This window comes from Urocitellus parryii, chromosome 4, assembly GCF_045843805.1.
Source record: "Urocitellus parryii isolate mUroPar1 chromosome 4, mUroPar1.hap1, whole genome shotgun sequence".
Taxonomy (NCBI): Eukaryota; Metazoa; Chordata; class Mammalia; order Rodentia; family Sciuridae; genus Urocitellus; species Urocitellus parryii.
Window position 1 is genome coordinate 113,498,450 of NC_135534.1, and position 18,623 is coordinate 113,517,072.

An 18,623-nucleotide genomic window follows, 5' to 3' on the forward strand; every position below is an offset into this window, starting at 1 on the left:
GCTTAAGTGGGGAAAGGCAAGTAGTAAATAATATAAATCTTCAGTTTTATTAGAAGATGTCAAAGTCTCTTCCTTAATATTAAAGCACATAGCTCTAAATTATTAGATGTTTTTAAATATATGGCAATATTATCTTTTTTTAAAGTTTTATTTTAATATAAAATATTTACCTATTACTTTTTTGTCTGTGCTTTTTATGTCTTAGGAAATTCTTCCCTACTTCTGTTATTTCCTTCTATAAGTATTTGTCACATTTAGGTTTTTAACCCACCTGGATTTCTAAGGTAGGGGTGTTTTGTTCTTGATTTTTTAAAGTCAGAGTTATAATTTTTTCCCTTCATTTTCTATCAGTTACTGACTAATCCATTCTTTCTCTCACTGATTGTGATCTCACCACTGCATTGCAGTCATGAATTATTATATGTGGGGATCTGTTACCAGGTTCTCCATTCTCCTTTGTTTGTCCCTTCATGTACTGGTTTTCTTTGTGTGGTGCTGGGGATTGAACCCAGGGCTTTCTGCATAAGAGGCAAGCACTCTACCAGCTGAGCTATATCCCCAGCCCTGCCATACTGTCAAGGTTTTAATAAACTTTGATAGCTTTTCAGTCAATTCTCCCTACTGTTTTTATGCATTTATATTACTTTGACTTTTCTGATTCCTTTACTCTTCCACTGTTTCTTCAGTTTTTCAGGTTCTAGGAAAAAGCCCGTGAGTATTTTTATTGAACATACATTGAATTTGGATTTATTTAGGGAGAACAGATGTTTTGATGACAGAACCATTATACCTATAAAAATGGTATGTCTCCATTTATGTATTAAAATGTGTTTCAATAAAGATATATCCTTTCCATATTGGTTAGTTTCATCTTTTATTAGATTTATTCCTTAGTACTTCACATTTTGTTGCTACTGTAAAAAGCCATTTTAAAATTATATACTTGCTTATGTATTACTGGCCTAAAGGATTGAAATTTATTATTGATCTAATACTAACAACATGCTGAATTTTTTATTCTACAAGACTACAGATTTTATTGGGTTTTCTATAAATACAGTCATATAATTTGCAAAACAAACCAAAATTTAGTTCCTTCTTTGTCTTCTAGAACTTCTAGTGAAATGTTGAAAGGAGTGACAACAGTAATAATCCTTGTCTCCTTACCTTAAAGGGAATGTTTCAAACATTTTACTATTGTGTTATAGCCAGATATGGTAATACATGCCTGCATTACCAGTGACTTGGGAGGCTGAGGCAGGAGGATTACAATTTCAAGACCAGCCCTACCAATTTAGTGAAATAGTCTCAGAATAAAATAAAAAGGGCTGGGGGTGTGACCTCTGAGTTCAATCCCAGTACCTCCACCCCCCTCCCACACAAAGGGGGGAAAAAAGGCTGTATCACAATGGTAGAGCATTCCTGGGTTCAATTCCAGTACCCTAAAAAGTTTGTTGTGGTTTTTGGTACATTTTTGGGGGGGAGTGGGGTGGGGTCAAACCCAGGATCTATATCCCCAGGGAGCATGCTAGGCACATATTCTACCATTGAACTATATCCCCAGCCCTCTTTAAAAATAATTTTGAGACAGGGTCTCACTAAGTTGCCCAGATTGGCCTCAAACTTGCAATCCTCCTCCCTCAGCCTCCCTGGAATGACAGGTGTGTGTGTGTGTGTGTGTTTATGTGTGTGTATACATTTATTTATATATATTATATTTAGTTGTTGGACACAATACCTTCGTTTTATTTATTTTTATGTGGTGTTGAGGATCGAACCTAGGGCCACACACGTGCGAGGCAAGTGCTTTACCATTGAGCCACAACCCTAGCCCCCACCTCCCGCCATATATTTTTATATGGGATATATTTTTAACAGATTAGAGTTTTTTGCTGTTTCCAACTGGCTAAGATTTTACTATTTTCAATGAATTTTAAATTCATTTCCACACTTACTGAGATGACTTCCTGCTTTAATGCAATAAATAACATTAGATTTTTCTGCTGTAAAGTCAGCTTTACATTTCTCATGGAGACTCAACTTCACTATGATGTATTACATTTTTCATAAATCACAGGATTCAGCTAACAATTCCTTTAGGGTTTTTACATTTATGCTCAAATATAGGATTAACCCTTAATTATCATTTCTTGTATTATCCCTCTTTTGGTTGTTGCCAAAGTCATATTGGCTTTTTTTCCCCTCCTTTTCTTTATTGGTACTGGGAATTGAACTCAGAGGTACCACTGAGCTACATCCCCAGCCCTTATTTATTTTTTATTTTAAGACAGGGTTTATATTGCTTAGGGCCTCACTAAGTTGCTGAGGCTAGCCTCGATCTTGTGATCTTCCAACCTCAGCCTCCCAAACTGTTTGGATTATAAGCATGCACCACACTATGCCCAGGTATTCCAGCTTTTTAGAATAGTTAGAGTGTGGTTCTTTTTTCTATTCTTTGCATAGTTCAAGCTCAGAATTAACTATCTGTGAAGCCATTTGAGCGAGATCTAAAACTATGTCTTAAAGAGTTACAAATTTACACTTCTTCTGGATTCAAATGGAATACAGTAAGCAGTCAATAAAGACAAGAAGATTAGTTTAAATAGATTTTTTTCAGTTTGAGTTTCCTGTAGGCAATTATGAATATCAAGACTTGCTTGTGGTTATGAATTCTTAGTTTTGAAATTTTTTTTTTCGTGGTGCTGGGGATGGAACTCATGGTCTTCAGAATGCTAAGCATGTGCTGTACCACTGAACTACACTACCAGCCTATTCTTAGATCTTTTCTATTCTCCTGGAGTAGAGGTTAAGGCAGGTAGGTTTTCCAATCTTTTCTCCATTAGAGGGGTAGCTTTTCTTAAGGTAACCCTTTCATTGAGGGGCCAGACCTTTAGAGACCTTAGCTCTATAGGACATTCTCTCACATCCTTCCATAGGCTCAGGTCTTGCATTCCTTGAATCATGCCCTAGATTTCTAGAGATTGGTAATTGCTCTTAAAATAGCTTACAGCTTCAAGGTCCACCTACCATATTGAAACCAAAATATTTCTCCCTAAATTACTGAGGATTGTTAAAATGCAGAAGGACTCTGATTTTCCTGTCTAAAGATATAGAAAATTAATAAAACAGAAGGTCTTTCTACCTCCCCTCCCTCTTTTCCCACCTAAAGACAGAACTTAAATCCTCATATATTGGAGACAGTCTTATCAACTCAGACCTTAGCAGATCAAGCTGTAAGCCCACTTTCTTCCCACAAACTTACCTTCTCAGTTTTTTCACCACTAAAGCCTAAAACTACCTGCTCCTTTGTCTTGTCATTACTCTGAGATTTATTACTATGAGGGTAGGAAAGATGGTGGGATGAGAATAATATCATTACATCATTACCTTAGGTATATGTATGACTGCACATGTGGTGCGTCTCCATATCATGTACAACCAGAGAAATGAAAAGTTGTGCTCCATTTGTGTATAGTGAATCAAAATGCATTATGCTGTCATGTATAATAAGAGCAAGTAAAAAAATAAAAATTTTAAAAATAGGAAAAAATAATAAAATTTAAGACATTCCAAGCCACTGCTTTGAACATCTTGTACTGCTTTTCTCCCACATGATGTGCACTACACACATTACTCGTTTTTCTCTTATTAATCTGTCTTAAGAATATCCCCAACTATTAATTTATGAGGGTTGAGAAAAAAATTGTTTTCTCCTCCTGTATTTGCTGAGACAGAAGATTTTGAGATACTTTACTCACTCTTGAGCCCTATAGAGGAAATCCTGGTGGAAGCAAACAGAAACACTAAGAATTCTTAACCAAAATGAGATCTTCTTGCTGTTATAGTTAAAGCTTCGTCCTGGGGTTTCATAAACTAACTTCCAGATCACTCATGTGTAATCAAATCAAGCCTTTATTGAAGCACACTGGTGGTGGCTGACCAGAACATAAAGCTGTTCCCCTGATCAGCCCCGAACAATTGCAAGGGCACTCCTTATAAGCCTGAAAACGCAAAAGGGATGTTCGGGGGTCTAGCCAATGCAAGCAAGCCAGGTTACAGAAGTGGGGGAGTGCACTCAAGTGGCAGGAAGGCTAACCAATCACATTCCTCAACAAACTGAGGCAGGGGAGAGAAGTTCTGGATATATAGATAGATAATGATAATATAGTATAGATAATGACTGATGGGGTTGAGAAGATGAGGGCTGGTTACCAAAGAAAAGACAAAAGGTTGCTATCAGCTAACCTCTAGCCCAGTCACCCCAGTTACAGAAACAATGCCCCATTATGTAGTTCGTGTTCTTAAAGGTTTCTATAGCAAAAGGAAAAGAACATTTTGCCCTGGTCATGACCCTTCTACTTGGCATGGATGAAGTCATAAAACAAAATGGAGTCACATTTGCTTCTACTATCACACTGCTTTTTTACCTGCAATGCCTGGTGGAGAAAGGGAGGTATCTTAGTTTGTTTTCTATTGCTATAACAAAATACCTAAGACTGGGTACTTTTAAATTTATTTTACAAATTTATTTTGGGTGGAGCTGAAAGTCCAAAGTCAAGTGACCATATCAGTTTGGTCTCCAATGGGGGCCTCTTAATATATGGCACAATAGGGTCAGGAATATGGGGGAAAGAGATCACAAAATAAGATAGGAAAACAGAGATTTAGGAGTCTAGTTTGCTTTTTTAAAACATCTGTTCTCGCCAGGCACGGTGGTGCACACCTATAATACAGCAGCTTGGGAGGCTGAGACAGGAGGATCTAGAGTTCAAAGCCAGCATCAGCAACTTAAGGAGGCACTAAGCAACTCAGTGAGACCCTGTCTCTAAATAAAATAAAAAAATAGGGCTGGGGATGTGCCCCTGAGTTCAATTCCCAGTAACACACACACACACACACACACACACACACACACACACAAAATGCCTGGACAAAAATGCAGGTTATACTCTTCTAGCTGCTAACAAAGCTTTTCTTTATTTTGGTCATCTTTAAGAGTGAAGGGCTCTTTTTGGAAGGGCTCTTTTTGCTCCCTCTCTGGATGTAAACCCTGGTTTCTTATAAATGACTGACCTGTTTTGGTCTCATGGATGCTTATTCACTTTGGCCAAATCAGTCATTGGTAGGTATAATTTTGGTAGAAAACTGTGATTTATACAGTTATTTCTCAGTATTCTCCAAGGGACTGGTTCCAGGAACCACCCACACACCAAATCAAGATATCAAAATCCACAGACGCACAGGGTGTGGTGTGTGACACATACCTGAAATCCCAGCAATTTGGGAGGATGAGGCAAGTTAGAGGCCAACCTCAGCTACTTAGCAAGACTTTATCTCAATAAAAGGGCAGGTAGCTGGGTTTGTGGCTCAGTGGTAGAATACCCCTAGGTCATAAAAGCCATAGATGCTCAAATCCCTCATATAAAATTGAAAGGTTAATAAAATAGGTAGTTGTCACTCTGTTTTTCTGTATGCTTAACAAAACACTGTTAAAATCCTGAGAACTGTTTGCTAATCTTGTTCCCAGAATGTGCTGTCCCCAACTGCCAAACTGCAGGATGCACTCCCTCACTCGGTTGCAGGCAAACTGCCCACTCGCCCTGACCCGTCAATGAACTTCCCTCCCTGCCCTCTCCAAGAAAAGTATATAAGCTCTGCTTAAGCTGTTCTCAGGGCTCTATCTCTCTTTGCTCTAGTGAGCTCTGAGCCCCAGCATGCTGGTCCCCAAATAAACCCTTTGCTGTTGCATGAGGCAGTCTCTTGGTGGTCTCTTCCTCCGACATTTCGCCAGTCCCTTATATAAAATGATGTATTTGCATATAACCTAGGCACATTCTTCCATGTACTTCAAATCATCTCTAGATTGCTTTAGGTATTATAAATACTATGTAAATAGACATTATATTACATTATTTAGGCATTAACAATTTAAAAAGTTATGTACAAATTCAGTGCACATGTGAATTTTTTTCCTAAATCTTTTCAATCATTGGTTTATTGAATCCTAAGATGTAAAACCTGTAGATATGGAGGGCTGATTATATTTACAGAGTGACAGGAACCTATTTCTTTGCCTTTTCTCCTAAGTTAACATGAAATTATATATTCAGAAATAAACAAACTGGTTTATTAAAATTTTTCAGAGACAAACAACTCTAAATTTGGAAGAAAGAAATATTGATTCCCATCTTGGAGATCTTTTCCCTGATAGAAACAAGTTAAAGGTAATAAAACTGGATTGATAGATCAGCTCTTAGTAATCATGCAAGCTGTAACCTAATTCTTAGGGGAATGAAAAGTCACTGTTCTTGTCTTGAAAATTAAGCCTTTATAGAAGCAAGAATGTGTTTTTAAAAGCAAGCCCACTGTAATAGTTTGGATCTTGAATGTTTCCCAAATGTTTCCATGTATAGAAAAGGCTTGGTCCCAGGTGGCACCACTGGGAGACAGGATCAAGTGGGAGGTCCTTAGGTCATAGGGGGTATGCCCATGAAAGGGACTGGGGGACTCTGGCTCCTTTCCCTTCCTCCTTGGCAATGAGTTAAGTGTGCTGCCTGCATGATTACTAAGAGCTGAACTACCAATCCAGTTTTATTATCACAGGCTCAAAGCAATGGACCCAAATAATCATGGACTGGAAACTCCAAAACCATGAGCCACAATAAATCCATTAACTTTATAAGCTGATTATCTGAGGCATTTTGTTACAGTAACAGAAAGTTGATGAATATAACCACTTCTTTCCAAATCTCAAACCTCACCTATACTTCCCAGGATGACTATGTAAGGGGACAAACAGATGAGGATGGTAGGAAGTTAAGAGAATAATCTATAAAATAAGCCCACTGTATTGACTACCTACATTTTCTCTGCCAAAAAGCAATCTGCCTACAACTGTCCCCCACCCCCAGCTTGAAGGACAGGAAATGTCACATTCCTCAACAAACTGAGGCAGGGGAGAGAAGGTCTGGAAGTCAGTATAGATAATGACTGATGGGGTTGAGAAGATGAGGGCTGGTTACCAAAGAAAAGACAAAAGGTTGCTAACAGCTAACCTCTAGGATCATAAGTCCCAACACAAGGAGTTGATAGTGATTACCCCAATACTATTCCTTCCTGCCCTTAGGTACAGTAAACAAAGAAGAAGAAAAAAGGAAGGTGGAGTTTCCAGTCCATGGTCTATGAAAGAGCAAGACACCCTTACTCCCATGGGCACCCAGCTCTGGGCCCCATTCTCTGAGAAGTCGGCTACCTCTGTCCCTTTCTTAAGTAAAACTTGCTTTTTATATTTGCCTCACTGTTTGTGGTGTTTAATCTTCAACACTGGTATCAACTGTACCTACTGCAAAATGTTAGGACACTACACTATCCTGCACTTAAGAAAAAGTCAAACCAGTCCTTATCCTAAACCTCTAACAGGCAAATATTTCCCCCTCCAATTACTTCTGAATGAAAACTTCCATTATTTCTCTATGCCTTTGAGATATAAATCTCCTATCTAGTCTTATCTGAAAAACCATCCCTTTTTTTATTTTTTTTTAATATTTGTAGTTTTTGGTGGACACAGCATCTTTATTTTATTTGTACGTGGTGCTGAGGATCGAACCCAGCGCCCCGCGCATGCCAGGAAAGCACATTACTGCTTGAGCCACATCCCCAGCCCCCAAAAGCATCCCTTTTAAAACACAAACTTCAAGGAGATGATTATCAGGGGCTAGGGAGGTGGCTCAATTGGTAGTGTGCTCCCTGGCATGCTTTTGGCCATGGTTCAATCCTCAGCACCACATACAAAGATGTTGTGTCCACCAAAAAACTAAAATATCAATATTAAAAAATTCTCTCTTAAAAAAAATTCTAAAAAAAAAGAAGATGATTATCAGAGGGAAAAAGTGGGGAGAGAAGGGGAGCCAGGAATATTTTCCGCTTGCCTTGGCTAAAACTTGATGAGAATTTGAAAAGGCTTTTTTTCCCTCCAGTGCTGGAAATCAAAACCTGGACCTCTTGAATGCTAGGCAAGTGCTCTACCACTGACTTATATCCTCAGTCCCACAAAAGACTTTTTATTTTATCTTTTTGTTTATTGATTTTGGAGTCCTGAGCATTGAACTCCCAGGTACTATACCACTTAGCTATATCTCCTGATCCATCCAGCTTACTTTCCTCTTAAGATTGGGAGCCATCTTGCCACAAAGGCATGAAAAGCTAATTTTGTCTTTACTATAAACTACTGTGATTTCTAAACTTGCTTGGAATGCCTACCTGTGCCTTGAACTCACCCATGCCTGGCTCTCCCTGACCAGATAACAACCCTCTCTGAAGCTCTAATGATCCTCATTAATTTTGTTATCTGTAAGTTCTCAAACCCCGCTTTGTGTAACTTTCTGTGCTAAAAAAATAAAATAAAATAAAAATTGAATCCAAATACCTTTAATACACATGATTTAAAATGGTTCAATTTAAATTGGGTAAAGAGATAAAAATAAATATGTCTTTAAAATTAAACAACTCACAAGTCTCTCAAGGTGATCAAAAAGCTTAATTAATAAGATATTATTAATGTCTATAACATGTCTAATATTCCTTGGTTCTAGAAATTTTCTTCAACAAGGAAAACAGCTAATATTGTTCAATTTACTTGTCTTGATATTTTGATAAAATAAATAAATAGATTTGACATGGGATTACTCATATTTATCAGTAATTTTGTTTGTTAGACATCCGATTAACTTACAAGATTAAATTGGTAACTGTTAAATGTAATATCATGTACTCTTGACTCCTTCAATTCCACTGGGTAACATTACTGATGTTTTTATAAACTGGTAAATGAAAGAAAGGATTTAAAGTTACTTTGTCAGCACTAAAAAGTTTTTACTAAAAATTTAAACTCCCAAAGGGCATAATTCTATATACTTAAACATTGTGTTTTCATAAAATGGTAAACAGATGTAATTCTATATACAAAGGCCCAAAAGTTTCAACTGTTCCAATTAAGAGTATTGTAAATAAAATAAAGTATTTCTTTCCATTAAAATAAAATAATTTGCCTCAACTCGAAAATTTTCAAGGATTGTTTCCAAATGTGAAGAAAAAAGAGGGTTATTAGTGATAGACCCAACCTGATCTTTTATTAAAATTGGGAGCCATCTTGCCACAAAGCCATGAAAAGCTAATTTCGGCTTTACTATAAATTACTGCAAATTCTGAACCTGCTTGGAATGCCTGCCCGTGCCTTGAACTCACCCATGCCTGGCTCTCTGACCAGATAGCAGCCCTCTCTGAAACTTTAGTGACACCTCATAAATATTGGCCTTCCCTGGCCAGACAACGACTCTCTCTGAGGCTCTAATGGTCCTCATAAATTCTGATGTTGGGGCCAGCAAAAAAAAAAAAAAAAATGTAAACTACCATTAGTGTGATGCTTGTCAGAGTTCTGTTATCTGTAACCCCCCTTTGTGTAACTTTCTGGGCTGTAAAGCTGGGCTGTAGGAAAGGTGGGGCGGCTGCCTTGTTCCCGACGTTTGGGGAGGAAAAGGCAGCCCGCCAGTCGAAATAATAAGCTTGCTTTAACTTGATTTTAATTGGAGTCAGTGGTCTTTTCTTTCGTCCTGGTCTAACATTTTGGAGGCCCCAGCGAGATGACCCTGCCCTACCAGACCACAAGACCAGACTGCTGGAAACGAACTTTCAGTTACAAATTTTGATACAACCCCCCCCCCCCGAACTTTTTTTTTGAGAGCTGACTACTGAAATGTTAGGAGATGGAGCGTGCTTGGGGTGGAATCCTGTAAGTAAAAGGAGGGACTAAGGGACTCCCAGCAGCTGCCGAAGCCCTGTTGCTTCGGGGAATTCCCTTCTTCCTTCCCTGCACTGTAAGGATTATGCCACCTCTGTCTTCTTAAAAAGAGAAAAAGAAAAAGGAGGCACTTACTGCAGTAAAGTCGCCATGGAGACCCTTGATTTTATATTTCAGGTGGCCCCTCTGTGAAAACATCTGGTCCCCTTGTGGGGACATCTATGGTGCCACTGGTGTAGGAGATTTTTCTCTTATCTGCTCTGTTTTAAAGGTTTCTGTCTGTCAGCCATAGTCTGGAGCTCCTCTCTGTCTGTCCTGTGTCTTTGTTTCTGACCCTTTAAGACATGTGCAATAGTGTGTTGATATTATAAATTGTTTCTTGGGAATGATCTTGGCTGAATGTGTGTCTAAAAGATGATGTTTTATTGTAACAATCTGGTATCTGAATGGGTTTTTGATGCATTGCACAATGCTGCAGTTAAAAGTTGGGTTTAGGTAATTGTTTAGTTTATGATTTCAGATAATTTATGCCAGAGAGCTTAAATACTTAGGATGGAAAACTAAAGAACTCTACTTCCAAGTTGGCAAGTAACTTCCCAATCATTCAGTCTTTTTTTCACCAATTTTGAATTGGGTAGCCTGGGAAAATGTTACTGTGTGTACCAGTGCATTAATTTGGACAAGGATAGTAAATCATAGTATGGTATCTGTTGACAAAACAAGATGTAAAGATATAAAATTTTGTGAATTGTATCTTAAACTTGTATCATAATTTTCAACATCGGAACCTGAAAATTATGACTTATGGTTAAAATGCCTTAGGCCTGGGGTGTCTGCTCAAAATAGCAGTTTTTCCCTGCTCCTTCAGACCTCAGCCAAGACTTATGTTGAAATGCAAATGAAAGAAGCCTGCAAGCTCAGTAGGAGACTGATCTGAGGCCTAAAAAAAAAAAAAAAAAAAAAAGTAAATTGTATGGTATTTACTAATTACTGGCCAGTATTTTTTTTTCTAGGACTCTTGTTTTTTCCTTAGATTCTGCATTTTTTTGAGCTCTTGATTTTGATCCTACAGACCTAGGTTAATGTTTTTCTGATCAGTTCTGTCTTTGACCAACTGTGGAGTTTTTGAAACATTGCAATGGAGATTTCACCTGCGAAAAGCTACAATGCCTTTACTATTGTTATGTGTGCACACTTTTGTTATGTGTTGTATGTCTATATTTACATATATCTGTATATCATATATATGATGTACAAATTAACATATATAAGGAGCGCTCATAAAAACAAATTAAAAAAAATGGATCCAAAGATCTTTAATTCATGTGATTTAAATGGTTCAATTTAAATTGGATAAACAGATAAAAATAAATGTCTTTAAATTTAAGCTTACAAGTTTTTCTAGGTGTTCAAAAAACTCATAAAATATTAATGTCTATAAAATGTCTAATATGCCTTGGTTCTAGGAATTTTCCTTCAACAAAAAATGGTTTACACTGTTCAATACATTTGTCTAATATTTTGATAAATAAGTAAAGTAAATTTGATATGGGATTACTCATTCATGAGTACTTTTGTTAGATATCTGATTGATTTACTAAGGTCTGTATAAGTTTGTAAAAATCAGTCATGTGTTAAAGAGACAAAAATTTCTTAAAACATAAGTTTACCCATAACATTGTGTTTATTAAGTTTTATTTTTTTCTAGAGCAAGCAAAAATAAAAATTAAACAACTGGTTAAATAAGAACTGTTATTTTAGAGCACTGTACTGCCATTTCTTTAAAAGCTAAACTTGGTTAATGTAGAAACATCAATGTAATTGTGATGCTATTAATGTGCTCATATCTTCCAGGTATACAAGTCTGTAAGGTAGAAACTTTGAAAGAGCATTATATCAAGCTGGTGTTCGGAAGTTGTATGGTAAAAAATATATTGGGGATTTATTTACCTGTTATCAATAAGATATGTAAAGTTTTATGTTACTTTTTACATTGGGGAACAATTTAAATGTATTTTTAAGTTAATGAGAGCCTAATCTATGTAAAGGTTAAAAACTTTCAGCCTTTCTTTAATTCATGTTTTAAATGTGATATCATATGGTGTTAGCTAATGTTCATGTGACCTCAATTTATGAAAACTTTGTAAAATGATATTTAAAAATACAAAGATCAGCTTTAGAACTAAAACAATTAAGATTTATAAAGAGCCCTGCCTTACCTGAGATGAGGCTCTGTATCCCATCTTACTACATGTGAGAAGGATTATGAAAGCAGTAGGCCAGATTTTAGTTCATTTAAAGTTATGTTCAAAAGTTTGTTTTTTTTTTTTTGTTTTTGTTTTTTTCTGTCAAGATTACCAGGATCTCAAACAGGGGATATAATGTATAACTCAGCCAAAAATTCAGGGTAGCTGTTACATGAACTAAGTGTTTTTACTCTTGTTAATTTTATTTTGTAATTTCCTTATAAGTGATCTAAAGATTCCCTGTTAGTGTTTTACAGAAGTGTTGCTTTAAGAACACAACATGGGTTAGTTTGAGATAATAAGCCATCACCTACAAGACAGATAGGATAATACAGATCCCAATTAATAAAAAGATGAATAATTATAAAGTTACAGACATTAAAGCCCAGTACTCTTAATATAAGGCTGTTAAAAATTTATTTGCTGGATGTTTGAGATTAAGTTTTAAAATTAAAGTTAAATTAAAAGGGCCAGAAAAACCAATATTTGGCTCTTGCCCTCTGAGTCAGTCTGAATCCATGGAACAGGGGACTTCTCTAAAGAGCTTTGCAACTCTGGGCCACATAACCTCCCGATCAGGGAGATTAATGAGACCCCTGGAGAACAGAAAGCCAATCAATGCATTTTTTATGAAGAGAAGGGTCATTGGAGAAGGAAGACATCTCTTGAGGGAAGCCACATGGTTGAGCAAGACCTGGACCCATCCTAGTGCAAATGGCACTACAGAACTAAGAAGTTGCTCTTAAGTTCCCCTAGGAGTGACTCCCATGGAAACTCAGCTAACTGTTAACAATAGACAAAAACAAAAGTCAGTTTGACTGTTTCATCTTAAACACTTAGCAAAAACAGTTAAAACCAAAACACAGCTATTCCTGGACATTTTAAATAATAACAATAATAAAAGGTAACTTAAGGTATATACCTTGTGTTAGCCCCCCAAAATAAGACTGGAGGCTACAAAGAGGGATTCTCAGGCAGGAATGCCTGATAACTATCAAAAGAGACTATCAAGAGGAACTGCAAGAGTCAGAAGTTTTTAGTTAATTTAAGGCCTATAGATATTCCTAACTTACACAGGTAGGCTTGATGTTTGCTAGTATGATTATCTAGCCCTAAGTAACAGAAATAAAGGGATTTCTACTAGACACGGAGGTCATACCAGCAACATCTTACAAGATCAGATGACATTGAGTAGTTTAACCACGTCTCATAGAAGTGGACATCTGCAACATTAAAAGTTAAATGTTGTGTTTACATTCCTGATAATTTTAAAGACGATAAAGATTTACATTCCTATATAAAAGCCTTGTCCACTCTGGCCTTATTATGGGGACAGCTTCTCCTGGTGAAAAAATATATCTTAATTTCTCGGCCCTCACACCTCCTGGTGAGAGGACTTCTATTATACAGTGACAAGTTCCAACTGCTACAACATTTATTCAGTATTCATGGTTTTTGTTTATCTCATAGAAGCACCCATTCCCAGATGACTTTACAACCTGTTCTTCCCCAACCAGACGTCAAACTGAACTGTCTTCTAAAAGGGAACTCACATCCCTCACACTGTGCACCCTCACGACACCTCTTCTCAGCTCAGAAAAAGCCAAAATGAGCATTGTCCCTCTTCTTACAACAATGGACCAAAATAGATAGACAGTCAATATAAATGAGTAAATTATGTCAGGTTGGATCAGGGAGACTGGTTTTGGGTGAGTTCGAGAAGTTGGAGACTGTTACCTGAGGGATTAAAATTCCCTCAGTGCTCTTCCCCTATCCTATCAAAGATTTGAAAGGGACACATAAGGAAAGGGGGGGATGACAAACCCAGACTAGTTCCCTCTTAAGATTGGGAGCCATCTCGCTACAAAGGCATGAAAAGTTAATTTCATCTTTACTATAAATTACTGCGATTTTTAAACTTGCTTGGAATGCCTACCTGTGCCTTGAACTCACCCATGCCTGGCTCTCCCTGACCAGATAACAACCCTCTCTGAAACTCTAATGACCCTCATTAATTTTGTTATCTGTAAGTTCTTAAACCTCCCTTTGTGTACTTTCTGAGCTATAAAGCTGTGCGCCTTAAGAGCTGGGCTGCTGTCTTCTGTTCCTGCAGTTTTCGGGAGAAGCAGCCCAGCTGGTTGAAATTATAAGCTTGCTTTAATTTGATTTCAATTGGAGTCGGTGGTCTTTTCTTTGCATCATGATCTAACACTCCATCCCTCTATATTTTTTATTTTGAGACAGCGTCTTCCAAAGTTGCCCAGGCTGGCCTCCAACTTGCAACCCTTCCGCCAGCTTCTCAAGTTGCTGGGGTTACAGGCATGTGCCAGAGTCTGACCAAAAAAGACTTTTTAAAGCTCTAGAGTCAGAAGTTGGCTTTTTTAACAACTGATATTAATTTATTTTTATTTAGTGGTCCCTCTTGTATTTTCTCTATTGGATCTTGATTCTCAGTCAATTGAAGCTCTCTTCTTGAATTTCTGCTAACAAAATACTGTTTCCTCTACTCCATTTCTTGTTGGCGTGAGTTTTGACTACTTCAAAATTGAACAAATAAAAAATCTTAAAGATCATTTCTACTAAAATTAGTGAAAGGTTTTAACCATGCAAACAGGTATATATATATTTGTACCAGGGATTAAAGCCAGGGGGGCTTTACCACTGAACCACATTTCCAGCTGTTTTTTGTTTTGTTTTGTTTTGAGACAGGGTCTTGCTAAATTGCTTAGGGCCTTGTTAAGTTGCTAAAGCTGGCTTTGAAATTGAGATCTGCCTGCCTCCTCCTGCCTCAGGTCCCTGAACTTGTAGGCATGTGCCACCATTGGCAACAGGTAGTCTTAACTTGCAAAAATGCAATTTAAATCTATTGGGGTTCAGAAAAACAACTCCCCAAAGACTGGTGTTTTGGCAGGGAGTGGTGGTGAATGCCATGATCCCAAAGGCTGGGGAGCCTGAGGCAGGAAGATCAGATCGCAAGTTCAAAGCCAGCCCCACCAACTTAGTAAAAAAAAAAAAAAAAAAGGTTTAGGGATGTGGCTCAGTGATAAAGCACCTCTGGGTTCAATCCTCAGTACCATTAAAAAAAAAAAAAAAAAGGCTGCGGGTATAGCTCAGCGGTAAAACACTTGCCTAGCACTGGGTTCCATCCTTAGCACCACATAAAAATAAATAAAAGTATTGTGTCCATCTATAAGTTTAAAAAAAGACTGGTGTTTTGACAGAATTCAGGTCCCTTTGACTTTCCTTCCTGTTTCACTCCTCCAGACAAAGAGAGGCCTTTTTTTTTTTTTTTTTTGGCACTGGGGATTGAACCCAGGGGCACTTTGGATCACTGAGCTATATCCCCAGCACATTCTATTTTTTGAGGCAGGGTCTTGCAAAATTACTACGGCTGACCTTGAACTTGTGCTCCTCCCATCTCCATCTCCTGGGTGGGATTACAAGCACATGGCTAGGGAAAGGTCTTCTACAAAGTGCCCTTACCTGCCAGATCAGACAGGAGACCTCAAATCCAGGGAGGATCATCACAAGGAAAGTGATGATGCTATAGTTTGGCTCTTCAATGTCCCCCAAAAGCCCTACATGTTAAAGGCTTGGTTCCCAGGGTGGCATTACTGGGAGGTGGTGGGACTAGTGGGGAATTCTTTCAATCCTTGGGGATGTAACTTTGAAGGGAATAGTAGACCTCTTCTTTCCTTTTGCTTTCTGGTCATGAGACCCAAAGCAACAGGGCCAATAGTTTGGTGAGCTTTTAAATTTTAACCATAATTATGGTTTATGTTTATTTAAAGCTCACCAAACTTCTTTGAAACTATTACCTTAGAATTTTAAGTGTGATAGTCAGCATTCTATCACTGTAAGAAATAACTTGAGATAATCAATCTATAAGAAAAAAAGATTTAGGGGCTGGGGATGTGGCTCAAGCAGTAGCACGCTCTCCTGGCATGTGTGTGGGCCGGGTTCCATCCTCAGCACCACATACAAAGAAGTTGTGTCCGCCAAAAACTAAAAAATAAATATTAAAAAATTTTCTCTCTCTTTAAAAAAAAAAACAATAAAACAAAGATTTATTTTGGCTCAGTTTTAGAGGTTCCCATTCATGATCAGTTGGCTTTGTTGCTTTTGGGCTTGTGGTGAGGAGTGTGTAGTGGAACAAAATCACTCACTCTATAATTAGTAAACAAAAGACAGAAAAGGGTCTCACTATCCCCTTTAAAGGCTTAATTCTGAACACTTCCTACTAGGCCACACATTCTAGAGGTTCCACCTCTAGAAGGTTTGAATAATGCCAACTTGTAGAGCTAAGTCTTTAACCTGTAAGTCTTTGGGTGCTGAAAGCCATAGCCAAGTAGGAATGATGCATGGCAATTTCCTTGTCAGCCTACCCAATGTTGCTTAGAGGGAGGACTCTCCATTGTGGAAATGGGCTTGCCTTGAACCCAGGTCATTTGCAGTGACATTGCATGAATGTTTGAGAGTTTTGGTTTCAAAGGTGACCTTGCTCAGGGATTGGGGCGGCTCCGGGTTTAGGGTGGATCCTGCTGGATTAAGGGTGGCTCCAGGTTTAGGGTGGATCCTGCTGGGAATAGGGCATATCCTGCTGCCTCAGGCGCCTGCTCCTGGAGTTGCCGTGGAGTTCTCTCGGGGTTCTGAGACTATTTGGAATGCAGAGCCCGATGGAGGTAGTGTATTTTCCCCAGAACGTGCGTGTAGAGTGCCGGTGAGAGTTCAGGAATAAAGAGTTGCTGTTGGAATCTACAAGTTTTTGTGGTGGCTCGGTTATTTGGTGCCCAGCCAGACTGCGGCATTTGGGGACATTTAAGATCCCAAATATAAGAGATTTAGGGTGTGGCTCAGTGGTAGAATGCTTACACAGCATGTAGGGGCCCTGATTTTGATCCCTGGTACCAAAAATAAATAAATAAATCCAAACAATAGGACTAAATTAATTTAAATGCTGGATATTCACTGAATATCTTGATCACTTCCAAGTAAAATAAAATGCTGAAACATTAATTGCTGAACACAGGTTAAGTTTACTTACCTGTAAGTAAACTTATTACAAAGGATTAAAGATATTTAGGGTATGTTAATAAAAAAATTGTACTTTGAGGAAACATGTATTTGTTATTATTATATAATTACTATTATAATTTTGCTATTATTATTTTGCAGTGCTGGGAACTGAACCAAAGGGCCCTCTACAAAGCAATATTCCCAGCTCTTTTTGAATTTTTAAAAATTTTGAGATAGGGTCTCCCTAATTTGTTCAGGCAGGCCTCAAATTTATGAACTTCCTGCCTCAGCCTCTGGAAAAGCTGTGATTAGGCATGTGTCACAACAGCTCATGAGGAAACAAATCTTCAAGAAATTATAAATTGGTGCTAATCACTTAAGTATAAACTATTACTAATATAGGTAATTTAAACTACTAAACAGAAAAAAATGTTTGAAAAACATACAAAGGAAAATATGACGTTACACTAGGAATGTTATAAAGAAGGCATGAGGATGTGTTGGAAAATAGTTTTGCCTAATTTAGAGTTTACTTAAAGTTGTTTTCAAGATAAATGATACATGAAGGCTGGGGTTGGGGCTCAGAGGTAGAGCGATCGCCTTGCACGTGCAAGACCCTGGGTTCAATCCTCAGCACTACATAAAAATAAATAAGTGAAATAAAGGTATTGTGTCTAACCATAATTAAAAAATAAATATTAAAAAAAAATAAATGCTACAGGAAGCGATATGAATAAAACTGAAGATATAAAAAAGTTGAAAAGAACAAAAAAGTTATGTGGTTAAACTGATTAAAATTGAATCAATTTATTATACAGGTTTTTAAAGTGAGCATTAAAATCAAAAGTACACTGATGTAAAATTATAATTTTTTACATCAACATTTTTGTGTTGATATTTTTGTTCACTTTTTGAATGAATTGTAAAAAAAGAGGTTTGATTATTTTTAATTGGGATGATTCCTTGTTTATGCTTTATTGGGCCTTTTATTACTTGAAAAAACTTTTTGATTTTTTTCCTATTACTATGTAACTTCCCACATTTGCTTTTAAAGTCTTTTAATTATCACTTCAGTTAAATGAATGACTCTTTTTCACAGTGACCTATAATCCTAATTTGTATAACTGACAAAATTCCTAAAAATCAAAATTAAGCTTCTGACCTCAAACTAACTTTTGGATATTCCAGAAGGACCCTAGAAGTACAAAAAGAGACAGTAAGCTAATTTTCTTATATCTGGCTGTAAATCTCCAAACTAAAATGCTTCAAATTTTTCTCACTTGGAAAAAATGCTCAGAAATTTTCATAAGATCAGGGCCTTAGAGTTGAGCAGATTTTGTTACTGCCATTGGCTCTCCTAGACATTTTGTTCTAGTCTTGCATATAGTTCTTTTCTTGTTATTGTTGTTTGTTTTGCAGAGCTGGAACTTAAATGCTGGGCCTTGTGCATGCTAGGCAAGTGCTCAACCACTGAACTACATTCCCCAGTTCTCCTACAGTTTATAAACTCTTATTGTAGGTGGGGAATGTATACAGGCAACCTGTTTTTTGTTGCAAATAATTGC